Below are 25,221 nucleotides of genomic sequence, written 5' to 3'. Positions count from 1 at the left end.
AGAGATATAGTTTACGTACAATTACAATACATGACAAATAGCCCACTGGTTTTAAATCTCTAGATTAACCATAAACAGCTGCAAAGGTTGTACAGTATCACAGCTATAAATAGCCTTCGCTTTTCACTAGAAAACTTCCTAAAACAGAATATGAAACAGCTGGAAACTACTGGAAAAATCATGTGTTGGATATAGACAGAGTTTCTTGACTTTTCTATTTCTACCTGATGAAAGCCAAAGAGCTTCAATAGTTCACAGGCTATGCTGAGACAAATTAGAAAAGAAACATAAAATAGAGATATTTGTGTAGAGTACATTGCCCAGAGATGCAACAAATTGGTCTTTCTAAAAATGATACGGTGCAATGGAGACAGCTAAGAGCGTCTTAGCAATTCCTACAGGTCTCAAGGGGTTCAGACTATTCAGAAACAGAACATGGTTCAGTACATTTTCACAAAGATTTAAAAGTTTTTGCAAAACTCACTCTGGAAATCTTCAGGGAAAAACATACTTCGCTACTGTTTTCCTGTAACTTTCTGTATTCTCAGAATAACCCTCAAAACCATTTTGGGTTGACTCCAATGGCCCATGAATCTGGTGACATTCATGAGAGTCATGCCGTTCTGACAGCTGGACCTGGCTGGGGCCATGTTAATGGGCAAGGGAGTCAGTCAGTTTTAAGGCAGGCTTCCTGAAGTGGTACTCACTGTGAAGTTTGTTCTGCATATTTTTACCTCTCCTTTATAGCAAAAAATGTCAGTATTCCTTGTCTTCTTATTTGTCCTTTTAGTCACTTATTTGTGTGCAAGCATCTAGTATTTTAATGATGACTCCTATCTTTATATCCCTTATATTTCTCTGTTCTCTTCATTTTCCCTACATTCTCTCCCACATCATATGCTTACTCAGATAGACCATTACAAAACTTTTCTCTATTTATTCTATGTAGTTTCCCCTCAGTAATTGGTTAGTTAACCTTGTAAGCCTTTTTAGTCATGGCACCACTCTCTCTCTCTCACCTGAATTATTATAATAGCCTCCTCACTGGCCTTTCTGATTTTTGCCCTTGTTCCTTTACAGTCTATTCTTAACATGGCAGCTGGTGTGATAATAAGTAAGTAAATAAGCAGTGTCCCTCCTCTGTTGGAATGCCTTCAATACAATGGTCTCCAGTGTCTCTAAAAGATAAAGACAAATTACGTAAAATGGCCACCAATGTCCAACATGTTCTGAGTCTCTTTTTCTTCTCTCTCCCTGACTTTTGTCTCCTACCCTTCATTCCTCCTCACAGCATTTCACACTCCCTGGATGCAGTGCTATAGGTATTACATTGAATTTGCTGCATGTTTCTTCAGTCAAAGTTTTTCTCGTGGTGAAGGGGATGGAGAAGGAGTTTCTGAGAATCCTGAAAGTTTATTATAGTTCAGTGTAAAATAATAATGCTAACATGTGATCAGTTTTACTGGCTCTTTTTCTTTTAATAAATAACAGAAAATTTAAAAAATGTAGTTTCAGAAAAAATATTTTATTGAGATCAGAAATCTGTTTGCATATGATCGTGGATAGTTACTTAAAGAGTATATTTAAATTTCTATCCCTGAACTTATACTTTATAGTGATTACCTTGGGGTCAAAAGCTGCTGAATTATATTAGTCTAGAAGGATAAAGTACAGTTAGTTAAAATAAATTTTGTAAATAATATTTTATTTGAACAAACTGTGTACTACAAGTGATTTTTGACATAAATATATGTTAGTCCATATTTCCAGGCCTTTTTTGAAAACAAATGTGAGCATTGCCAATAACTTATAATCTTATGGGATTTTAAAATCTCTTCAGAAAAGAATTTTAAAGAAAAGGGAGGAAGTGATTTTTAGGAAACATTTTATTGAGGGTTTTGGATAGCATCATCTCATTTAATTATTATAGTAAACAAACCAAATGAGTGTTTTAACCCCATTTACAAGGAAACTGAGTCTCAGAAAGGCACAGTGTTTCATTCAATGTCATACAGCAAATATGTGTCAGAACTGGGACGTAAATTCATTTCTCTCTAACTGTAAGTGTTCTGCTTTTCCTGCTGTGTCACACCATACTCTCTTAAACAATAGTAACTACTTTTGATATAATGACCATAAATTTGTGTTCACTGATATTAAAATCTTTACATACCAAGAGAAATGTTTAATATCTGCTAAAAGATTAAACTAAATTTGTTAAAATAGTAAGGCATTTAACATATACTTTATGATATATCATATAGATATTTTAGGTGTAGTATTTTTTTCTTAAAGAAAGATTTTACCAAATTGATGGAATAATTTTAGAGACAAATAGTTTTCTTTTATTGAAGTATAATTTATATACAGTAAAACTCATTCTTTTCAATGTATAGTTCTGTGAGTTTTGAAAAATGTACTCAGAAGTGTAGCCATCCCTGCAATCAAGATACGGAATGGTTCCGTCACTCCAAAATCTTATACTCTATCTCCTTGTGTGTCAACTCTACATCCACCTCTGACCTCATAATAATCACTGTTATGTTTTTATATGTTTTCTGTTTCTACAGTTTTTCCTTTTCGAGAATGTAATATAATTGGAACTATGTTGAATGTAGCCTTTTGAATCTAGCTTTTTCACTTAGTATAATGTGTTTGAGATCTATCCATGCTGTCGCATGTATGGTAGCTTGTTCCTTTTCATTGCTGAATAAATATTTCATTGCATGGGTGTATCAGTTTGTTTATTCACTTACCAACTGAAGGTTTTGTGATAATGAATCAAGCTACTATGAACTTTGTGGAAATATTTTTGTTTGAATACGAGTTTCATTTCTCACGGGTAAATACCTAAAAAATGAGATTGCTGGGTTTTATACTATGTATCTGTTTGACGTTATAAGAATCTACCAAACCATTTCCAGAGTGGTTGGACTGTAAAGGTAAATTTAATATTGTATTGTGAGTATATCGGTTAGATAACAGAATTTCCTAATACTAATACTGTATTTTAATCTACTGCGAAGAGCTACGATCTAAAAAACTTCAGCCATTCATCCTAAACATTTTCCGTATTAGTCAAGTTGATTTCACAGTATTTAGTCTTATATCTTAATAATAGAGACTTAGAGCTAATAGTGAATAACAAGTTAGTAGTAAGTTGAAACAGTTTTTAAAATGAATGTGTTCTTCAGTACTGTTCTCATTAAATGATTAATATGTACTTCAAAAATTTAAATTAATTCTAATATTAAAGTATTGTAATGAAATTCTTTCAAATAATTAGAGTAACTATATTAAAGTTGGAATTTAGAAAACTTTCTATGAATAATCTTAACTTGAAATAAAGTGACAGTGCAGAGCTTACTGTACAATGCAAATTTAGCAACATTGATTTGACAACCAGTCTTTCAAAACTACATTTTGTTTTCAGATGCCGATTCTAAGAGCATCTTAACATTTATGACAATTGTTTTCCTCTAGAAAACTCCAAAATGTGAAACACAAATTAAGGGGTCAAAATGGAAATACTCCAACTTCTTCGGATGGAGTAACCATTCCCAAAATGAATCTAAGTTTGGTATATGCTTGTGTCGCTGACGAAGAATCTCATGAGAACCACCTGAGTGTCAGTCCTTCATGGCTTGACTACCATTTCTGTATGATTTGATCAAGAAAGTTTTACTGAACCTAAAGTATACTATGAATGTAATGGCCAACTCAACCGGCCTTCTTTGTCTATCACTTCCTCACAGTATTTGTGATAGTTGACCAACTACTTTGTCTTAAATCAGAACTATTTATGTTATCTCTGTGAATATTCCTTCTACCTTAATTAACTCTCTTCACTCACTCCCTAAATTTGATGTACTGTTAAGTTTTAGCACTGATTATACTTTCTTTTCTCTACACTCCTAACAATTTGAAATCTTATATTTTCCAATTTTCCCTTTTATTTTATCATTGCCTCCTTTTAAATGAGTCCCTATTTCTATCCCTAATGATTCTTCCTCGCTTGCATTTCACATGCCCTTCAGCTTATACAGCATATCCATTGTTTGCTCATAGACGGCAGAAAATTGCAACCCAAATTGAACACTTCATCTTATCTCATGAAGTACAATTCTTCTCCATAAACGTAGCAAAATTCACCAGGTTGCCCAGGCTTGAAACATTGATCCCTAACATTCTCCTCTCTGTTATATCTACCCAACAATTATCCTATCAGTTTCTCTCTCACTGATGCCAATCATTTCCAGTTCTTTCTCTCTTCCTTCAAAAATAATGTTCTAGTTTAAGTCCTCATGCCTATTTCCTTGATTATTCAGTGTTCTCCTAATTGGTTTCATTTCTTCAGCCTTTATCCATTCTTATTTACTCTATATAATCCTCCCAAGTATATCCTTGTTTTACTCAGTTATATTTCAACAACTGCATTGGTTTCATATTTATAACCAAGTGAGGAACAAATTCCATCACTTGTCTTCATGATATTATGTCAGCTTTTCTTAACAGCCTTAACTTCCTCTTCCAGCTTTCGAAATCTCTGTGCTTAAGGGAAATTGAATTGTTCAGTATGTTTAAAATATTTCTTGTTCCTCTATGCCTTTCTTATGCTTTTCTTCTCTGATTCTACTGTATCCTTATTGTAAATATATATATCATTATTTGTATTATTGACATTATTTATAAGAGCAAATCAAAAGACAATCCAGTATATGTGCAGTAATTGGAGATTGACAAATAATTGGGTTATTAAAATATTAAAATAATATGTTTATAATAGGTTTATAATATAAAAATAGAAACATATTATTGTTAATAATATTAAATAATATGTTTATAATATTAAACATATTGAAATAATATGCTTACAGTATGATTTCAATGTCTTAAACAGACATACACATGTATCACGTGTGTTATCTCTAGGGCATGCAAGTACTTTTTACTTCCTTTTGTGTATTTTTCCATATTTTCCAAGCTTTATTCAATGGATACCATTTGTCACAAGAAATAATACAGAATCTTGTTGATAAGGAAAGATGATTCCTGTTGATAAGGAAAATAAGATCAACAATATTCTTCAATACAGAAATATCCTTGTCTATCTTAAAAGTCAATTTCATTGCAATGAATCTTTCCTTAACCCTTTCAAGTTGATATTATATTTTTTTCTTTTTGGAACTGCCACAATTCATCATTAAAGCATTATTAACTCTGACTCATAGATACATTTCTTTGGTAGGGTTAAGAGTCATTAATAATTCCTATACCCCCACCATCAACAACTGGTCACTGGCCCTTGTTGATTTTTATTTTTAAGCATTTTTAAAACCTTCCAGTTTCAAATCCCACTGCCCATATGTACATATCTAGTCTTTCTTTGCCTGAATGACTATTCTAGCCTTCTAACTGGTTCTGTTTCCTCTGATTTCTTTCTTCTACAAAAGCATCCTCCATCTAAAATATGATTTTGCGTATATTACTGACCCTACAGCACACAATGTGATTGATAACTAATAAATCAAAATAAGTAGAAGAAAAGAAAACAGAAATAACAAATTGAGTTTTGCTTACTCATTGTCAAGATAATTAAATTCAAATTTACTGGTACTACATACGAGATTCTTCATAACAAGCTATACTGTAATACCTTTATACATCTGGTTAAAGTTCTACAACTAGATTTTTGTCAGCAACTTTGCTGGACCATACTGAACTTTATTGATCATCTATAACAGTGTTCTTCAAGAAATAATTCATGTATCTGAGAACATGCAAAGACTTTCCAAGAGATATGTATGCAGACATAGTCAGTTTTAGTGGAACAATGTCCAGATCCTCAACTTTTATGTTTACTCTTTATTATCCTGCCTGAGAATGAATTTGATGTCCTACAATGCCTGTGCTGCCAACTCTTTGTTTCTATTTATTTGCCTTTCACTCACCCAATCAAAGTCATATGGGACCTAGTTCCAGGGTGTAGAAATCTCCCATGACACTCAGAAATATTGGCGTCCATGTTAAGAAATAGATAAAATAGAGCTATTTGTAGGAATATGGATAAATCTCAAAATCATAATGTTGAGTGAAAAGCAGATTGATGAGAGTGCTTGCAGCATATTACCATTTATATAAGCATTTAAAACTTAAAATAGTACCATAAGTGGTTTACAGGTACATACACATGTACTATGTGTTCAGACTATGTAAGATGGTATTTAAATATGTGATCTCTGGAGCTAAAATGCTTAGGTTCAAATTCCAGTCCAGCTCTTACTGGTGTGTGGCTTCAGATGGCTGCTTACTCTCTTAAGGCTGTTGTCCCCTTGTATGTAATATGGGGGTGCCATAGTTGCCAGTTTACTGAATTGACATGATGATGTAAAATACTTAGAACAGTTTCTAGTACATGGTAAAACTCAATAAATATTGATTTGATGGTTGTTATATTAATTAAAATTCGTGAACATAATGGTATATACCAACTCTAAGATTGTGGTTACTTTTCAAGAGGAAAAGAGAAAAGATGGTAAACAGGTATTATTTGTACCTGTAACATTTCATTCCTTTAAAAAACAATGAAATCGGAAGCAAATATTCTACTCTTGTATTTATCTAATCTTAACTTACCTAATTACATCTTCAACTACACTGTTTCTAAATAAAGTCACCTCCTGAGGTACTGGGGGTTAGGACTTCAACATGTAAATTTTGGGGAGACACAATTCAAACTGTAACAGGAACACACCTCTAAAGAAGCACAAGGACTTCAAACCCATCCAGGTCTTTCTTCTTAGTGGAGGTATATGCTCTGTCTTGTCTTCATTAAGGAGTTTGGAAGTGTCTGAAGTCAACTCCTCTGGCTTTAGGTATAGTAACAGGTTTTATATATAAAAGTGAGAGCAAAATGACTGAGTTGAATTCCCACAGGTTTTTCCCTTCACTCTTACCTTGGGGCCAAAAGTGGAAGGAGAAGGGATGGAAAAGATAAGATTCCCACTGAGTTTTTCTTATGAGAAAAACCTGGAAAAGAGAAAGCTGACATTGTATTTTCCAGATGGCGTCTCAGGGAAGAGATAATGTTGTGCTTGAGGCACGCCAAGGAAGAAACAAGAGGAAATGTTTAAAGAATGGCAGTGAGAAATGAGCTTTAATTAAAGACTTTTTTTCTTTTCTTTCCTGAATGGTTTCTACACTTTTTTGTGTGTTAACAAAGAAAACTGAGAGTCATGTGACCAATTTATAAACAGCATCAGCGACACAGTGGAAAGAGCTCTGCCTTTGTATTTTTATTAATTAAACCCATCACACTGTGACACCAGGGTTGTAGGACACGTTTGGGTGACTAGGAACTACATCAGGTGAACTTGAATAGGGTTAATATAAATTCAGGAATGAATAATTCTTGCTGTTGCTGGATATGATTTGGGCTAAGGAAAAAAAGCTTAATTGCCATCAGGAACCAAATCAGCTAATAGTGTACTGATCTAAGACATCCAAGATAACTGATCAGACTGGTGCTGCGACCGCTCCTTCCCTTGACTCAGCTCTGCAGTTAAAAACATCAAGCAAGTGGGGTAAAGGAGATCCATGAATTTGGTTAGGAGAACCCAGAACCAGAGAAGGTTGGAGACAAGAGTCTCTAAAGTGCCTCCAGTGTAGGGGGCGGAGTCAAGATGGCGGCGTAGGCAGACTCTGAACTCACCTCCTCCCGTGGACACAGCCAATTTACAACTACTCGTGGAAAAATTACCCCTGAGACAGAACTGAAAACTGGATAAGAGGAACTCCTGCAACAACGGACAATCCTAACTGGGGTAGAAGAGGCAGAGATTCCCTTCTGGAGAGGAAAAACGCCGCCTTCACAAGCCGCCAGCTTCACGGCCGCCGGGAGCAGCTCACAGGTACGCAGCCTCCCTGGAGGCGCGGGGCCCTGAGCCGGGGAGCGCCCCCGCTGTGGGCATTTTGTGGACCCAGCACAATTGAGACCAGCAGCATAATATCTGACTGTGCCTGCTACTAAAGCATTGGGTAGCACCCCCAGAAAACCCGGTTCACAAAGAAACTAAAACTGGCTCTTAAAGGGCCCGCGCACAAACTCACCCGTTCCAGAAAGCATCCTAAAATCACCAGAAAGAAAGGTGCACAGTGCTTCGGTGACAAGAGATTCACCTAATAGGCCCTGAGTGCATCTCGGTGAGGGGTGAGACCTCTCCAGGGACTGGGACATTGGCGGCGGCCATTGTTGTGGCCTGGTGTGAGTGTGCTGACACAGATGCCATTGGAGTTCTCCCTGAGGCCTGCTAGCCCAGGGTCTGCTCCACCCGCTAGAGCGCCGATCTAATCCAGCTCAGCCAGGGCAGGCAGCCCACCCTAGAGACTAGCCCCACCCAACAACAAGCCCTCAGGCAATGTGTGGGCCTGCATAGATTGGTGACTGGATTCTCTGCAGCCTGGCAACTGAGCTGACTTGAGCGGGGCAGGGTGTGCACAAGGAGCGGGTGGAGAGTGTCGGGCGGTGGCAGAGTGTGTGGGGCTCCCGCCCTGGAGAGACTGGTTCCACTTGGGGAGGTCGGGGTGCTCACACGGGGCAGGACTGTGTTGACTGTGTGTGTGGACCTGTGGGCGGCAGGGCTTCTCAGCCGCAGAAGACTTGTGCTTCTCAAAGACCCACATAGGAGGTTTGCTCCACCTTCCAAAACCTGAAACAATTGGGTGCTCCTGTGCCTGAGGCCAGCCCCACCCAGCTGCAATCCTCAGAGAGCTGACAAGAGACCTAATAGGCTAGAGGCTTACAGCAATTGTAAGGCCCTGAGCCTAACAACCTGCCACGGTGGGGGCCTACTCACTTAAAAGAAATACTGCAACACAAATGTGGTATTAGAACTTGCAGCCAACTGTGCTGGGGCTCCCCACACCTGATAAAGAGACTGAAGGGCCCACAACAACTACAAGCAGCTGAGCATTACAACAGCTGGCCAGGAGCATAACTCAGCCTCCCTGGGCGCCTACAGGGAGAGCAAACAGGCCACAGCAGAAGGATACACGTAGCCCACATAGGGGTCACCCCTGGAATATTGAGAACTGAGGGAAGCACACTGGAAGCCTCCTAAGCCATCACTTACATAAGGTCACCTATCCAAGAGCAGGAGACGTAGCTGACCTACCTAATATGTAGACACAAGCACAGGGAAAGAGGCAAAATGAAGAGGCAAAAGAATACATTCCAAGTAAGGGAACAGGACAAAACCCCAGAAAAGGAACTTAGTGAAACAGAAATGAGCAACCTACCCGACAGAGAGTTCAAACTAAGAGTGTTAAGGATGCTCACTGATCTGGGGAGAAGAATAGATGGACTCAGTGAGAATGTCAACAAAGAAATGGAAGATATAAAAAAGAACCAATCAGAAATGAAGAATACAATACTGGAAATGAAAAACTCATTAGAGGGACTCAAAAGCAGAGTAGAGGATACAGAAGAACGGATCTGTGAGCTGGAAGAAAGACTAGAAGAAATTACCCAAGGTGAACAGGTAAAAGAGAAAAGAATTAAAAAGAGTGAGGACAGTCTAAGGGACCTCTGGGACAACATCAAGCGCACTAACATCCGTGTTATAGGTGTCCCGGAACGAGAAGAAGCGAGACAAGGGGCAGAGAATCTATTTCAAGAAATAATAGATGAAAAGTTCCCTAACCTAAGGAAGGAAACAGACATCCAGGTACAGGAGGCACAGAGAGCCCCAAACAAGATAAACCCAAAGAGGCCCACACCAAGACACATCATAATCAAAATGTCCAGAATTAAAGATAAAGAGAGAATCCTAAAAGCCGCAAGAGAATGTCAAGTTACATACAAAGGAAACCCCATAAGGCTATCAGCTGACTTCTCAGCAGAAACCTTACAGGCTAGAAGAGAATGGCATGATATATTTAAAGTGCTAAAAGGAAAAAACTTACAGCCAAGAATACTCTACCCAGCAAGGTTATCGTTCAAAATGGAAGGAGAGATCAAAATTTTCCCAGATAAGCAAAAATTAAAGGAGTTTGTCACCAAGAAACCAGTGTTACAAGAAATGTTAAAGGGACTGATTTAAGGGGAAAAGAGAAGACCACAAATAGGAAAAATTATCTATTTCCACGATTAGAACGTAATGGATACAAATGCACAAAAAAGAGGTTGGATATGATATCAAAAACATAAAAGGAGGGAGGAGGGTAGTTAAAGAGTACAGCTTTCAGACAGAGGTCAAACTAAAGTGACCATCAATTCTGTATAGAAGAAGTAAGGAACAGAGAAGGACTACTAAAACACTGAGGAAAAAAAAAAAAAAAAAAGTTAAAAAATGGCAGTAAGTACATACTTATCAATAGCTACTTTAAATGTCAATGGACTAAATGCTCCAATTAAAAGGCATAGGGTGGCTGACTGGATAAAAAAACAAGACCCATATATATGCTGCATACAAGAGACACACTTCAGACCTAAAGACACTCACAAACGAAAGTGAAGGGATGGAAAAAGATACTCCACGCAAATGGCAATGAAAAGAAAGCTGGGGTAGCAGTACTCATATCAGACAAAATAGACTTTAAAACAAAAACTGTAAAACGAGACAAAGAAGGGCATTACATAATGATCAAGGGAACAATCCAACAAGAGGATATAACACTTGTAAATATCTACGCACCCAATGTAGGTGCACCTAAATATATAAAGCAATTATTAACAGACATAAAAACAGAAATAGACAGTAACACAATAATAGTAGGGGACTTTAACACTCCACTTACACCAACGGATAGAACATCCAAACAGAAGATCAATAAGGAAACATTGGCCTTAAACGACACACTAGAACAGATGGACCTAGTAGATATATACAGAGCATTCCATCCAAAAACCGAAGAATACATGTTCTTTTCAAATGCACATGGAACGTTCTCCAGGACTGATCACATATTAGGCCACAAAACAAGTCTCCATAAATTTAAGAAGATTGAAATAATACCAAGCATCTTTTCTGACCACAAAGGTATGAAACTAGAAATCAACTATAGGAAGAAAATCAGAAAAGCCACAAATACATGGAGATTAAACAAAATGCTACTGAACAACGACTGGGTTAATGAAGAAATCAAAGAAGAAATCAAAAAATACCTGGAGACAAATGAAAATGAAAATACGACATGCCAGAATTTATGGGATACAGCAAAAGCGGTTCTAAGAGGGAAGTTTATAGCAATACAGGCCTATCTCAACAAACAAGAAAAATCTCAAATAAACAATCTAACAATGCACCTAAAGGAACTGGAAAAAGAAGAACAAACAAAGCCCAAAATCAGTAGAAGAAGGGAAATAATAAAAATCAGAGCAGAAATAAATGAAATAGACACCAAAAAACAATAGAAAAAATTAATAAAACCAAGAGCTGGTTCTTTGAAAAGATCAACAAAATAGACAAACCTTTAGCTAGACTCACCAAGAAAAAAAGAGAGAAGGCACAAATAAATAAAATCAGAAATGAAAGAGGAGTGGTTACAACAGACACCTCAGAAATACAAAAGATTATAAGAGAATACTATGAAAAACTATATGCCAACCAATTCGACAATCTGGAAGAAATGGATAAATTCTTAGAATCATACAACCTTCCAAAACTGGATCAAGAAGAAGTAGAGAATTTGAATAGACCAATCACCAGTAAGGAGATCGAAACAGTAATCAAAAACCTCCCCAAAAATAAAAGTCCAGGACCAGACTGCTTCCCTGGTGAATTCTACCAAACATTCAAAGAAGACTTAATACCTATCCTTCTCAAACTCTTCCAAAAAATTGAGGAGTGGGGGAAGCTCCCTAACTCATTCTACGAAGCTGACATTACCCTGATACCAAAACCAGAGAAGGACAACACAAAAAAAGAAAATTACAGGCCAATATCACTGATGAACATCGATGCGAAAATCCTCAACAAAATACTAGCAAATCGCATACAACAATACGTTAAAAAGATTATACACCATGATCAAGTGGGATTTATTCCAGTGATGCAGGGATGGTTTAACATTCGCAAATCAATCAACGTAATACACCACATTAATAAAATGAAGAACAAAAATCACATGATCATCTCAATAGATGCAGAGAAAGCATTTGACAAGATCCAGCATCCATTTATGATAAAAACTCTGAATAAAATGGGTATAGAAGGAAAGTACCTCAACATAATAAAGACCATATATGAGAAACCCACAGCTAATATCATCCTCAATGGTGAAAAACTGAAAACTATCCCTCTAAGAACAGGAACCAGACAAGGATGCCCACTGTCACCACTCCTATTTAACATAGTATTGGAAGTCCTAGCCAGATCAATCAGGCAAGAGAAAGAAATAAAAGGGATCCAAATTGGAAAGGAAGAAGTGAAACAGTCACTATTTGCAGATGACATGATTTTATATATAGAAAACCCTAAAGAATCCACCAGAAAACTTTTAGAAGTAATAAACGAATATGGGAAAGTTGCAGGATACAAAATCAACATACAAAAATCAGTTGCATTTCTGTACACTAACAACGAAGTAGCAGAAAGAGAAATTAAGAATACCATCCCATTTACAATTGCAACAAAAAGAATAAAATACCTAGGAATAAACTTAACCAAAGAGGTGAAAGATCTGTACACCGAAAACTATAAAACATTTCTGAAAGAAATTGAAGAAGACACAAAGAAATGGAAAGATATTCCGTGCCCTTGGATTGGAAGAATTAACATAGTTAAGATGTCCATACTTCCTAAAGCCATCTATAGATTCAATGCAATCCCTATCAAAGTTCCAACAACATTTTTCACAGAAATAGAACAAAGAATCCTAAAATTTATATGGAACAACAAAAGACCCCGAATAGCTAAAGGAATCCTGAGAAAAAAGAACAAAGCTGGAGGTATCACACTCCCTGATTTCAAAATATACTACAAAGCTATAGTAACCAAAACAGCATGGTACTGGCACAAAAACAGACACACAGATCAATGGAATAGAATCGAAAGCCCAGAAATAAACCCATACATCTATGGACAGCTAATCTTTGACAAAGGAGCCAAGAACATACAATGGGGAAAAGAAAGTCTCTTCAACAAATGGTGTTGGGAAAACTGGATAGCCATATGCAAAAAAATGAAAGTAGATCCTTACCTTACACCATACACAAAAATTAACTCCAAATGGATTAAAGACTTGAATGTAAGACCTGAAACTGTGAAAGTTCTAGAAGAAAACATAGGCAGTACGCTCTTCGACATCAGTCTTAGCAACATCTTTTCAAACACCACATCTGACCGGGCAAGAGAAACAATAGAAAAAATAAACAAATGGGACTACATCAAACTAAAAAGCTTCTGCACAGCAAAGGAAACCATCAACAAAACGAAAAGACAACCTAACAATTGGGAGAAGATATTTGCAAACCATACATCCGATAAGGGCTTAATCTCCAAAATATATAAAGAACTCATGCATCTCAACAACAAAAAAACTACCAACCCAATTAAAAAATGGGCAAAAGACCTGAACAGACATTTCTCCAAAGAAGATATACAGATGGCCAACAGACACATGAAAAGATGTTCAAAATCACTAACTATCAGGGAAATGCAAATCAAAACTACAATGAGATATCACCTCACGCCCGTCAGAATGGCTATAATCAACAAGACAGGAAACAACATTTGTTGGAGAGGTTGTGGAGAGAAGGGAACTCTCATACACTGCTGGTGGGAGTGCAAACTGGTGCAGCCACTATGGAAAACAGTATGGAGATTCCTCAAAAAATCAACGATAGAACTACCATATGATCCAGCTATTCCACTGTTGGGTATTTATCCAAAGAACTTGAAAACACCAATTTGCAAAGGTACATGCACCCCTGTGTTCATTGCAGCCTTATTCACGATAGCTAAGACTTGGAAGCAACCTAAGTGCCCATCAAGGGACGAATGGATAAAAAAGCTGTGGTATATATACACAATGGAATACTACTCAGCCATAAGAAACGATGAAATCCAGCCATTTGTGACAACATGGATGGACATTGAGGGCATGATGCAAAGTGAAATAAGTCAGAGGGAGAAGGTCAAATACCGTATGATTTCCTTCATTAAGTAGTAGATAATAACAACAATAAACAAACACATAGGGACAGAGATTGGATTGGTGGTTACCAGAGGGGAAGGGGGGAGGGAGGAGGGTGAAAGGGATAATTGGGTATATGTGTGTGGTGATGGGTTGTAATTAGTATTTTGGTGGTGAACATGATGTAATCTATGCAGAAATAGAAGTACAATGATGTACACCTGAAATTTTTACAATGTTATAAACCAATGTTACTGCAATAAACAAAAAATTAAAAAAAAAAAAAAAAGTGCCTCCAGTGTAACAGCGTGGTCCATAAGGGAGAGTTCTTTGGTCATTAAGAAATTATTCTCCGGGGTGGCCCGGTGGCGCAAGTGGTTAAGTGTGTGCTCTCCACTGTGGTGGCCCAGCGTTCGCCGGTTCGGATCCCAGGCACACACCGGCACTCTGCTGGTAGAGCCTTGCTATGGCGGTGTCCCATATAAAGTAGAGGAAGATGGGCATGGATGTTAGCTCAGGGCCAGTCTTCCTCAGCAAAAAGAGGAGGATTGGCATCAGATGTTAGCTCAGTGCTGATCTTCCTCACAAAAAAAAAAAAGAAAAAGAAAAAAGAAAGAAATTATTCCCTTAAATGTTTCAGAGATTATAATGGGGACGGTGATGACTCCATGTACGGTAAGAGGAGAAAGTTAAATGCCATTGTGAAGTATTCTTTCCTCCAGAAATTGCCCATTTTCTAGACCCAAGGTTTGCGGAAAGGCCTCCTCTATCTTGGAAATGCCTCCAGCCAGAAGTGAATTACTCACATTTTCAGCCAAAGAATAAGAGAGGGGAAGCTTAGAACTGAAAGTGAAGTCGAAGAAATGAAGGAGAAGGTGAGAATTGGGCACCTCAGATATTGGTCATGTCTTATCCAGGATCTACCAAGATTGACCAGGAGGATGTATAGGAAAAAGGGGGAAAAAGAGAATAAAAGAAATCGTGGGTTTGTAAACTCCCATGTAAGCCCAGCTTGTCAGGTTTCCAGGCTTGGGTAGTGAGAATCTCTGGGGGCAGGAGTGATTTGGGTAGCTAGATAGTGACAAGAGATTTTCACATATTGAGGTATATGGTATAACTATTTGGGTCCAAACTGATTCAGCTTGAACTAAAAAGCCTGACTTATGGCCTATCAGACATACATTGCACATCTGCTTAACCATTAAGGTAAAGAATGCACTCTCTTAAGAATACATACTACCCCTCCTGTGCCCTATTGGTAATGCCCAGATTAGTCCCTTTCCCGACATCAGGGTCACATTGATATGCTAATTTGCAACTGAATACCTCTGAAACTTTGATGAATATGTATCCTGGGCATGTTTAATGTATGTTCTTTGTTCTAAAAAGATGTTAAGACTGCACTGAAAATTATGCTTCCCCGGAACACTTTCTAAGGCCTTCCCGGGTTATAATCCTCATTCTGGCTAAAGTAAAATTCACCTTATTTCTCTTATGTATAGAACGGTTATTGATTATTTTGTATTGGTTATTGATTATTTTGTATTGACAATCGTTAGGGAGGAGCAAAATACATGTTGGTAAGATTTTCTCTATACTATGTATTTCCACCACCATCAAGAAATGCAAAGAAAATTTCTGGTTTGTATCTAAATTCCTTTTTCTTACTATGCTTTCTTGATGATAGTGCTCATAAATGATTTACCCGTGGGTTTCTTGGTTCATAAATTTTACATAAAGTCAGTTCAGTTTTCCCTACTAGATTGTTGTTCTCATTATTTTTGTACAACAACAAACTAAAGCATATTGTGCCCTTCTGTCAATAAATTCAACTCTGTATGCCAGCAATTTTCAAAAAATTAGAACTTGGAGAAGTGAAAGTTAATGAGATCTACTCCCAAACAACTTCTGCGCCTCAAGTGATTCTTTCTAAAATTTTGGGAGTGCACAGTAATGTGTCCTTTTGATACCAGCTCAACACTAGGTTGACATAAGGGAAGTCATATTGTAGAAAAGAAACTCTATTGTAACTTTGAATGACCTCTGACTGACTAACCCAGCTGGATCTGCACCCTCCAGGAGACCTAACTTCTCTGTAGATTTTATGACCCCTGCTTGTGCATATACCTCCTAGCTGCAATAAGATGTCAACTTTGTTCTTTTGAGTTCTTTAGGTATGTGGACTCCTGAACAGAGAGTCTATGCTAATAGCCATCACGAATGAAAACTGAAAGATCTGGTGTGGCAACACCCAGTCTGTAACACCAGAGGGTCAACATTCCTAACCCCCTTCCCTATAACCCACCAGCCTATATAACTGCTGTAAGATTTTGTGCCCCCTTAAGATGGTTCTTTCAGACATGAGTCGGCCATCTTACTCCTTGCTAGCAAGCTGTAATAAAAAGTCCTTTCTTTCCCACCACCTTGCCTCTTGACTATTGGCATGTCTTGCAGCGAGCAGAGACAAGGGTGGTAACACTTTCAAAAATCCCAAGGTAGTTCTGATAGACTCAGTTGGGAGGGCAAGCTCCTTGCTTCCCACATTTAGGACAAACATCCCTCCAGTATCACTATGGAAATTAATTATCTTATTAGAAAACCATAATTATTAAAAAGTTAAATTATTTATTTTTTAAGGCATTCTAATCCCCCACTGTTCAATGGATTCCAAAAACTTAATAAAAATTACTTCATCAATAGTTTGTTACATTGATTACATATTGAATGGTACTATTTTGGATATATTGGTTTAAATTTAAAAAATAATTCCATTTTTTTCTTGTTATTTTTTTAAAAGTGGCTACTAGAAAATGTAAAACTACGTATGTGCTTCATATTATATACCTATTTCTGTTGTAACCCAATATGAGTCTTATTTGAAATATCACTTCATCCATGGTCCATTTGTGATATTGTAATTAAACTCACTTGAATAGAATCTAAGAAAAACCTTTCCACTTTACTTAATTTTGGTAAATAACACTGCTAAAACGAGTTTCCAGTTCCACAACCCCTTGAATGTATAAACATAAGTTTCTTCATTTTTATGTGGTTGGCTTTATATTTCTTCCTACATTTTAAAAAGTCTACAACTTTTCCTTTCCCTAAGGCATCACGAAGCAAGAAAAACTATAAGGATAAAGTGTCTTCCCAAGTATCGTACTGAATAAAAGTCACTTATTGAGGGCAGAACAAATAATGCATAGTGCATTTTTTTCAGGAATTATTATTTCAACAGTTTCTTGTGCCACTTAAAACCTCCTGAGTAAGTTAAATACGAATCATATGAGATATTGACTAGATGAAATTTTCCACTCAGAGGATTGAAGCTGCGGGAACACCCTCAGAGATTCACTCATGGAGATAAAAAATACTTATATCTTGAAGAACATGAAGAGCAATACAAAGCAGAGCACAAAACCACAGGTATGTTTCTTTTAAATTTATTTTTATTTTTCCAAGATAGGCCTATTTAAGAATTTTTAAAGTATTTTTCAAGTTATATTTAAATAATTTTATATGTATTTGTAAATTAAAGATTTTCCCATAATATGTGTAAATCACATCATGCTTGCTAATAACAATGTATACAAAGAAACATAACTCAGAAATGTTTGAAAAAGACCATTCCAATCAAATTTTGATAAAAGAAAGAGTTGATTTGAGAGAAAATAAGATTAAGTCCATATATTTGTTCCTCCCAGTATCTTAACAATCTCAATTGATAACTGAAGTTTTTATAAATATTGATATCTCATATAGACCTGGGAATAAATTTAAGAGCCAACCACGTATTTAAACAAAATAATAAAGTTGTCATCTAATGCAGGCTGTTGAATCCCCCTGCTAAGACTAGATCCATCCCCAGTGTACAGTGCACCTTCTGGTGTTTTGTTCATCAGATTTAATTGCCTCTGGGATGGCACAGCTACCATTTCTTACAAAATATTATTTCACTCTCTATTTGTTCTCATGTTTGTGAACTTTGCTACTCTAAAATGAGCCAATGTCAGAGCTTAGCAAAAAACAAAACAAGCAGCAAAAAAACCCAGAAAAGAATAAAAACCTCTGCCATTCTATAATGCTAGATTTTTATTTTTCTCAATTACAACTAGTCATTAAGATTAATAACAAGGTGGATGAATTGGTATTAATAAAAGGCAACCCTATTTCTGATTAGTAACTTGAATATCTATCGAAAAGTGTGATGATCTTTTTGTCATATGAATTTTAATTCCCTGATGAATCACTCTTTCTTGAATATCAGGGACCCATACTCATTCTCATTAGTAATTTTAATTCATGCTGACTTCAACTCCTATAAATTATACTGATATTAATAAAAATGAATAAGGTTCATATAATCAAAGCATTGTCTTAGGAATTATTGAAAATGTCCTATATTTGCCTTGTGTTAAAGTAGATATAATGTATAACCCAATAAATTTCACTTGCCCTCTTACCTTGCACTTTGTCACATATTCTCATTTACTAGATCCATTTATATATTTTTCCTTTCTCTTCACCTTTGGTCATACTTCTCTCAGGAATACACTATAACAGGGGTCCATGCATTTATTAAGAGACAAGAGGAAAATACAAACCAAACCAAACTAAAAAGAATGTTCCTGCCTACTTGTAGTACTCAGATGGCCCACAAAGGCAAAGGGACAGAAGACAGGAAAGAAGTGCTGATTGCCATGGAGCTACTCTGATTTGAGAATAGTGGCTTATCCAAAGAAATCTATTCCAAGGGACAACAAATATGACTTTTTTCATTCATAGGTTTTCTCATCTGCTACAATCAGAAAGTCAAAGCTGAGAGTGCCTGAGGCTTCTGTTCATGGTCTTCTACATCCAGTGAATTAGCAAAAAGGGTATGTAAGTGACCCTGCCTTCGACAGCTCTCTAAGAAGTGACAGACATACATCCCCTAGGGTGTTTATAGAGATGAGTATGTAATTCAATTTAATTTTTATAATTATACCACTTTTTTAATATTTAGTTTATGTTGACTCTTAGTATTATTTTTTCTATCTCAACTGGTGTGTTTAACATACCTTCCTATTATCAACTTTATATCTAATTCCTGGGATGCTTATCCTCCCTTCTAGATTATTGGGAAAGATTCTAAGTAAATAGGAGAGTCTGTATGGTTATCCCCTGAGCACTTTCTGCCTATTAAATTTATTGGAATTTAATTAAGTTAAAATCTGTGTATCTTTTTTTTTTTTGAGGAGACCAGCCCTGTGCTAACATCTGCCAATCCTCCTCTTTTTTTGCTAAGTAAAACTGGCCCTGGGCTAACATCCGTGCCCATCTTCCTCTACTTTATATGGGACACTGCCACAGCATAGCTTGACAAGCGGTGCGTCGGTACATGCCCAGGATCCGAACCCACGAGCCCCGGGCCCTCGAAGCGGAGTGTGCACACTTAACCGCTACGCCACTGGCTGGCCTCTCATTGTGTTTTTTATTTTAATTAAGCTTATTTTTTTAGAGCAGTTTTAGGTACACAGCAAAATTGAGAGGAAAGTGCAGAGATTTCCCATATCTCCCTGCCCACACACATGCATGGCTTCCCCCATCATCAACATCCCCCACCAGAGTAGCAGTACATTTGTTACAACTGATGAATCTACATTGACACATCATAATCACCTTACTGCCATAGTTTACCTATGGTTCACTCTTAGTGTTGTACATTCTATGGGTTTTAGTTAGTGAAGTCAAGTTGATTCCACACAGTACAGCAGAGCTGAACCCTGCCCAGTCTTTTGTGCCATCCTCTCACCTTCTGATGCTGTATCAAACAATACTCCGCTGCTATTTATAGGGTTTTCATGGCCAATTTTTTCAGAAGTGGGTGGCCAGGTCCTTCCTCCTAGTCTGCCTTAGTCTGGAAGCTCCACTGAAATCTGTCCACAATGGATGACTCTGCTGGTATTTGAAATACCAGTGGCATAGCTTTCAGCATCCCAGCAACATGCAGCCACCACAGTATGACGACTGACAGACAGGTTACAGGTTCCCTGACTGGGAAACAAACCTAGGCCACGGCAGTGAGAGTGCTAAATCTTAACCACTAGATCATCAGGGCTGGCTATGGGTTTAGACAAATGTAAAATGACATGTATCCATAATTATAGTATCATACAGAGTATTTCCACACCCCTAAAAAGTTTCTGTATTCCACCCACTTATCCCGCCCCAACTCCAACTCTGGCAAACACTGATCTATTTACTGTCTCCATAGTTTTGCCTTTTCCAGAATATCATATAATTGGAATCATGTGTAGCCTTTTCAAATTGGCTTCTTTCACTTAGTAATATGCATCTAGGTTCCCTTAATATCTTTTCATGGTTTGATAGCTCATTTTGTTGAATAACATTCATTGAATAATATTGTTTTGTCTGGATGTACTACAGTTTATTTATGCATTCACCTACTGAAGGGCATCTTGGTTGCTTCCAAATTTTGGCAATTGTGAATAAAGCTGCTATATAAACATTTGTGTGCAGGTTTTTGTGTGAACATAAGTTTTCAACTTGGGGTAAATACGAAGGATCATGATTGCTGGATCATATGGTCAAGAGTATGTTTAGTTTCATAAGGAACCACCAAAGCGTCTTCCAAAGTGGCTGTACCATTTTGCATTCCCAGCAGTTACGAAAGAAAATTCTTGTTCACCTTATGTTTTTTAACACACAAAACTCCTAGGAAGGAAGGTGTCATTATGCCATAGGCTTAAAAAAACTGAGCTTAGCAAAGTCACATGAGGAGTTAAATGAAATTATCAGCTTGTTACAGAACAGTTCTTGATTGGGTTGGGACTATTTTGGGCTTTTATAGGATATTAGGATCCTGGGGTCCCTGCACACAAATGTAGTAGCATTCCCCCAATCATGACAACTAGTGTTGACTAAGGGGGATAATGTTTGTCTACGGCAGATAACTTGACTGATCTCTGGGTGAGAGAGGTGAAAAACAGAGTAGAGAGAAGGCAGTGGAAAGAAAATATGCAAAAAAAAAAAAAAAACCCAGAGTAAAAAAATGCTAAATTCTAGAGTAAGTGCCATTGTTGGATGTAGGAAACACACATACACACACACACACACATACACACAGCACTTTTTAAGAAAAAATAGGAATATCTTAAAAATAAGGGAGATGCTTTTAAGTAAACATCGTTTGAGCAAAGGGCACAAAGAGGAGAGTCTTTTATTGTTCTAAAGACCAGGGGGAGCAAATATGGTGGATACTCAAAAAAAGTTTTTCACAAGCATCTAGACTCAAAAGAGGAGGTTTTAGGACTGGCAATGAATGAAAGCAATGAGTGGCAATGCATATAATATGGACAACACAAAATTTGAAATATCTAAAAATTTTGTGACTGTTAAATGTACTGATATTATAACATTTTTTTCTGCAAAATCAAATGTTATGGGGAACGTCAGTGAATAGAGTTTTTAGAGATGTTCAGAAGAGAGAAAACTATGATTAAAAAACTGTATCTTAGTTTTGCAAGGATTGGGTCTTCTAGGAAAAATTATTTTCTCTACTCATACTTTTTACTTTTGGAAGGCTTAACAGAACAATATTGTTCACATCCAGAATCAGGCAATTCTATACCCAATTGTATCAAAAGATAACACACAGTCAACATGACAAAGGATATGGCAGGAATAATTTTGCACAACCTTCTTAAAAAACGTGTCAACTTCTCATCTTCAACACTCTAACATCATAGCTAAATACATAACCATGGTCTGGTACCGTATAAAGATTTTAACACATTTTAATAATTTTAATTCAACTTATCATGTAGAGGTAATAAGATAAAGTATTTGTCATCAAAGAGTTCCTAGTCTTGCAAGGAAATACAAATGGATAAACAAACATCTACAAAATAATGAGATTATTGCTTTAAAAAAGGACTACACGAGTTTCACTAAAAACATAGAGTGTCATATTTAATTTTCAGCACCACATTTTAGGAAGGCTATTGAAGAATTAAACAGTTTAGAAGAAGGTGACCAGGCTTATTAGGGATTAAAAATAAAACTAAATCAAGAAAGTTGAAGATATATGTTTCATTGTGCCTGGAGAAGAGAATGCCAAAGGGAAACATTACAGCTGAGTTTGCTTATGTGGCAAGCTATGATTTCCATATTGGAAGCAAATTATACTCTTCCAGAGGGCAAACATGTGACTAAATATGATTAAATGGAAGGAGACATTTAAATTCACTACTTAAATATTTATAGCTTCCTAGCAAAACAAAAAGCTGCCTTCTCAAGTATTCATGTCTATTAAGTATATTAACTACATCAGTGGAGGTTTTTAAGCATCCTGGATAACTGTGAGTGAAGCTATAGAAGGGATTTGTTTTCTAATTGGCCAATTAAACTAAATGATCTCCATGATCTTTACCAATTCAAAGATATTTTAAGTCAAACTGAAATTCTCTCTCAATTAAAAAATATATATAACAGTTCTGTCATTTAAATCCCTTGATTTTCATTTCCTCAACCTGTAAAATGAAGTCAATGAGCCCTTTATGTGCAAAGCACTAACAGTAGAGTGAAGCAATAAATATGGATGAGGCCCCATCCGTGAAATAATCTCAACTAGATGGTAAATTTATCACTGGAAATCTCCAAGGTTTCATTCAAAATACAGTTATTTAACAGACATATAAATGCTCCCGTGCCAGGTACTAACGTAGGCCCTATAAAGCATAAGACATAGTCACTGTTGGGGAACCACAGGCTCAGACATTACACGGTAAGCTCTACAGAGTGATTCACAGCAGAGCATAGTTAAGTTTTCTAGGGAGCATTTTTAAAAAAATTATAGATTCTTTTGTGGTTGCCATAATGATTGGTGAGAGGATGCTACTGAAATTTGGTATGCCAGCACCAGGGACACTAATATCCTACAAAGCCCAACCATGGAATGTTCTCTAACCTACAAAGTAAATTTGTTAAAATTATCTAAACCTAAATCCATACATTTTAATGCAAATTTTATATATATATAAATATATATAATTGTGACGGCTAATTCAGTGCACTTTCCAAAATAAAATCATCTTTATCTACTAGAGCATTTTATATGGATGACAGCAGAGTCACGATATATTTTTAAAAACTACATTTCCATAAATAGAAATGCAAATCTGAAAATAAAATAAAATATTTTCATTCACAATATTATCAAAAAATAGAATATACTACGGGCCAGCCTGGTGGTGTAGCAGTTAACTTTGCGCACTCTGCTATAGCAGCCCGGGGTTTGTAGGTTCGGATCCTGGGCACGCACCGACGCACTGCTTGTCAAGCCATGCTGTGGCGGAGTCTCATATAAAGTGGAGGAAGATGGGTATGGATGTTAGCCCAGGGCCAATCTTCCTCAGCAAAAAGAGGAGGATTGGCAATAGATGTTAGCTCAGGGCTAACCTTCCTCACAAAAAAAAAAAAATATATATATATATATACTTAGGATTAAATCTAACAAAAGAAGTGCAAAACTTGTGCTCTGAGAAGAACTACAAAATACTGCTAAGAAAAATTTTTAAAAATATAAGTAAATGTATACACATGTACATTCATGGATTGGATGACTTACTACACGCTAGCACATAGATGAATCCTAAATCCATTACACTATGTGGATGAAGCCTGACACAAAAGACTACATATTGTGTGATTCTATTGTGAAAGTAAATAAAGGAAACCTTATCTAAAACGGAGACAGGAAGATCAGAACTGGGAGCTCTCACTCTCTATCACTCCCTTGTTTTCAGACTCCACAGAAAGGACCTTCTTTCTATCTCAACAAAGAGGAAGGAAAATTTCCTCCTAACCTAGCAACAGGTCAGCCAAAGAGAAATGCTCCAGCTCAGCTGATGAGAAGCCATCACCACTCTGAACTCTTGCCTTCCTCCAATGAACTTCCATTTAAAACAGCCCTCCCCAATTTTCTCCTAAAACCTGATATAAAAGTTAACCTGCTCTTTGTCTCTCTGGACTTGCCTATGGCTGCCATAGCTTACTTGCTCTGAATTGCAATTCTCTGCTATTCCCGAATAAACTCATTTTGCTAAAAACATGACTGACTATACTATTTTTGTTTGACACTATTAATATGAAATATCTGGAATAGACAACTCTATTCAGACAGTGAGGATGGGAATGGAAACTGACTGCAAACGAACACAAGACATCTTTAGTGGTGATAATAATGTTCTCATGTTGGATTCTGGTACTGAATTGTACACTTATTGAAATGAGTGAATTTTATAGCACGTGAATAGTAGTTTCAATAAAACTGCTAAATACACAGACACTCACACACGTGTGTGCAACATCTGTCAAGTTTACTTTTTTTAATCTTGGAGTGAGTAAAAATTTTCTAAGCCTGACCAAAAGTCCAGAAACTAGAAAGGACATGATTGATAATTTTGACGGCCTAAAATAACCATCAGAACAAAAACAAATTCTTCTGAATGGAAAACTTGCCATATATAAAGTCAAATAGAAATAAAAAATTGGAGTAGGGGATGAAGCACCTATGAGATAATGGGCTAATATCCTCAATTTAACAATATAATCAATAAGAAATAGAGTAGCAAAAATAAATGACAAAAATAGATCAGGGAGAAATAAATTGAAAAAATGTTTTTATGACAAAAAATACGAAAGGCCGGTAAGCATCTGAAAAGATATTCCACCTCATAATTAAGTCGATATGAATCAAAACAAAATCATGGTCCCTTTTACAGCAACCTAATGGGTAAACATAATTTTTAGAGGTTTGTTAGTACTCATTGTTGGCAAGACTGTGTGAGGTAGTTACCTTCATGCTTTTCCTCATATTACAATTTTTCTAGAATTGTTTTTGAAGGACAATTTGCAAATAACTATTAAAATTAAATGCACTTATCGTTTTTCCATTTGTTCTCCTCCTAGGAATTCACTCTATGGATTTTCTCAAGGGCCCATTTGCCTAATCTGTCATCATAGAATTTATGGCTTTGATAAAAATGAAAATGACAAAAATGGCTATCAATTTAAAACCTC

General features: G+C 36.6%; 2 long non-coding RNA genes across 3 annotated transcripts in view; one reads left to right on the top strand and one right to left on the bottom strand.

Annotated features, from left to right (window-relative positions):
- Positions 1–8,780, bottom strand: part of LOC147918252 (uncharacterized) — a 708,236-nt gene extending 699,456 nt beyond the window's left edge. Inside the window, exon 1 of one of the 2 annotated variants that reach the window (XR_015552017.1) lies at positions 8,179–8,780. This is a non-coding gene — a long non-coding RNA (uncharacterized LOC147918252). The remainder of the gene's footprint in view (positions 1–8,178) is intronic. The other variant, XR_015552014.1, reaches the window with a different exon arrangement.
- Positions 7,680–24,244, top strand: LOC147918251 (uncharacterized). Its single transcript, XR_015552023.1, has 4 exons — positions 7,680–7,910; positions 17,456–17,562; positions 18,922–19,013; positions 23,946–24,244. It is a non-coding gene; the product is annotated as an uncharacterized LOC147918251 (long non-coding RNA).
- Positions 24,245–25,221: the final 977 nt, after the last annotated feature.

Source organism: Ceratotherium simum, chromosome 1 (genome assembly GCF_057802395.1).
Source record: "Ceratotherium simum simum isolate JZ-2026a chromosome 1, ASM5780239v1, whole genome shotgun sequence".
In the NCBI taxonomy this organism is placed as follows: Eukaryota; Metazoa; Chordata; class Mammalia; order Perissodactyla; family Rhinocerotidae; genus Ceratotherium; species Ceratotherium simum.
This window is presented reverse-complemented; position numbering and strand designations above follow the sequence as displayed.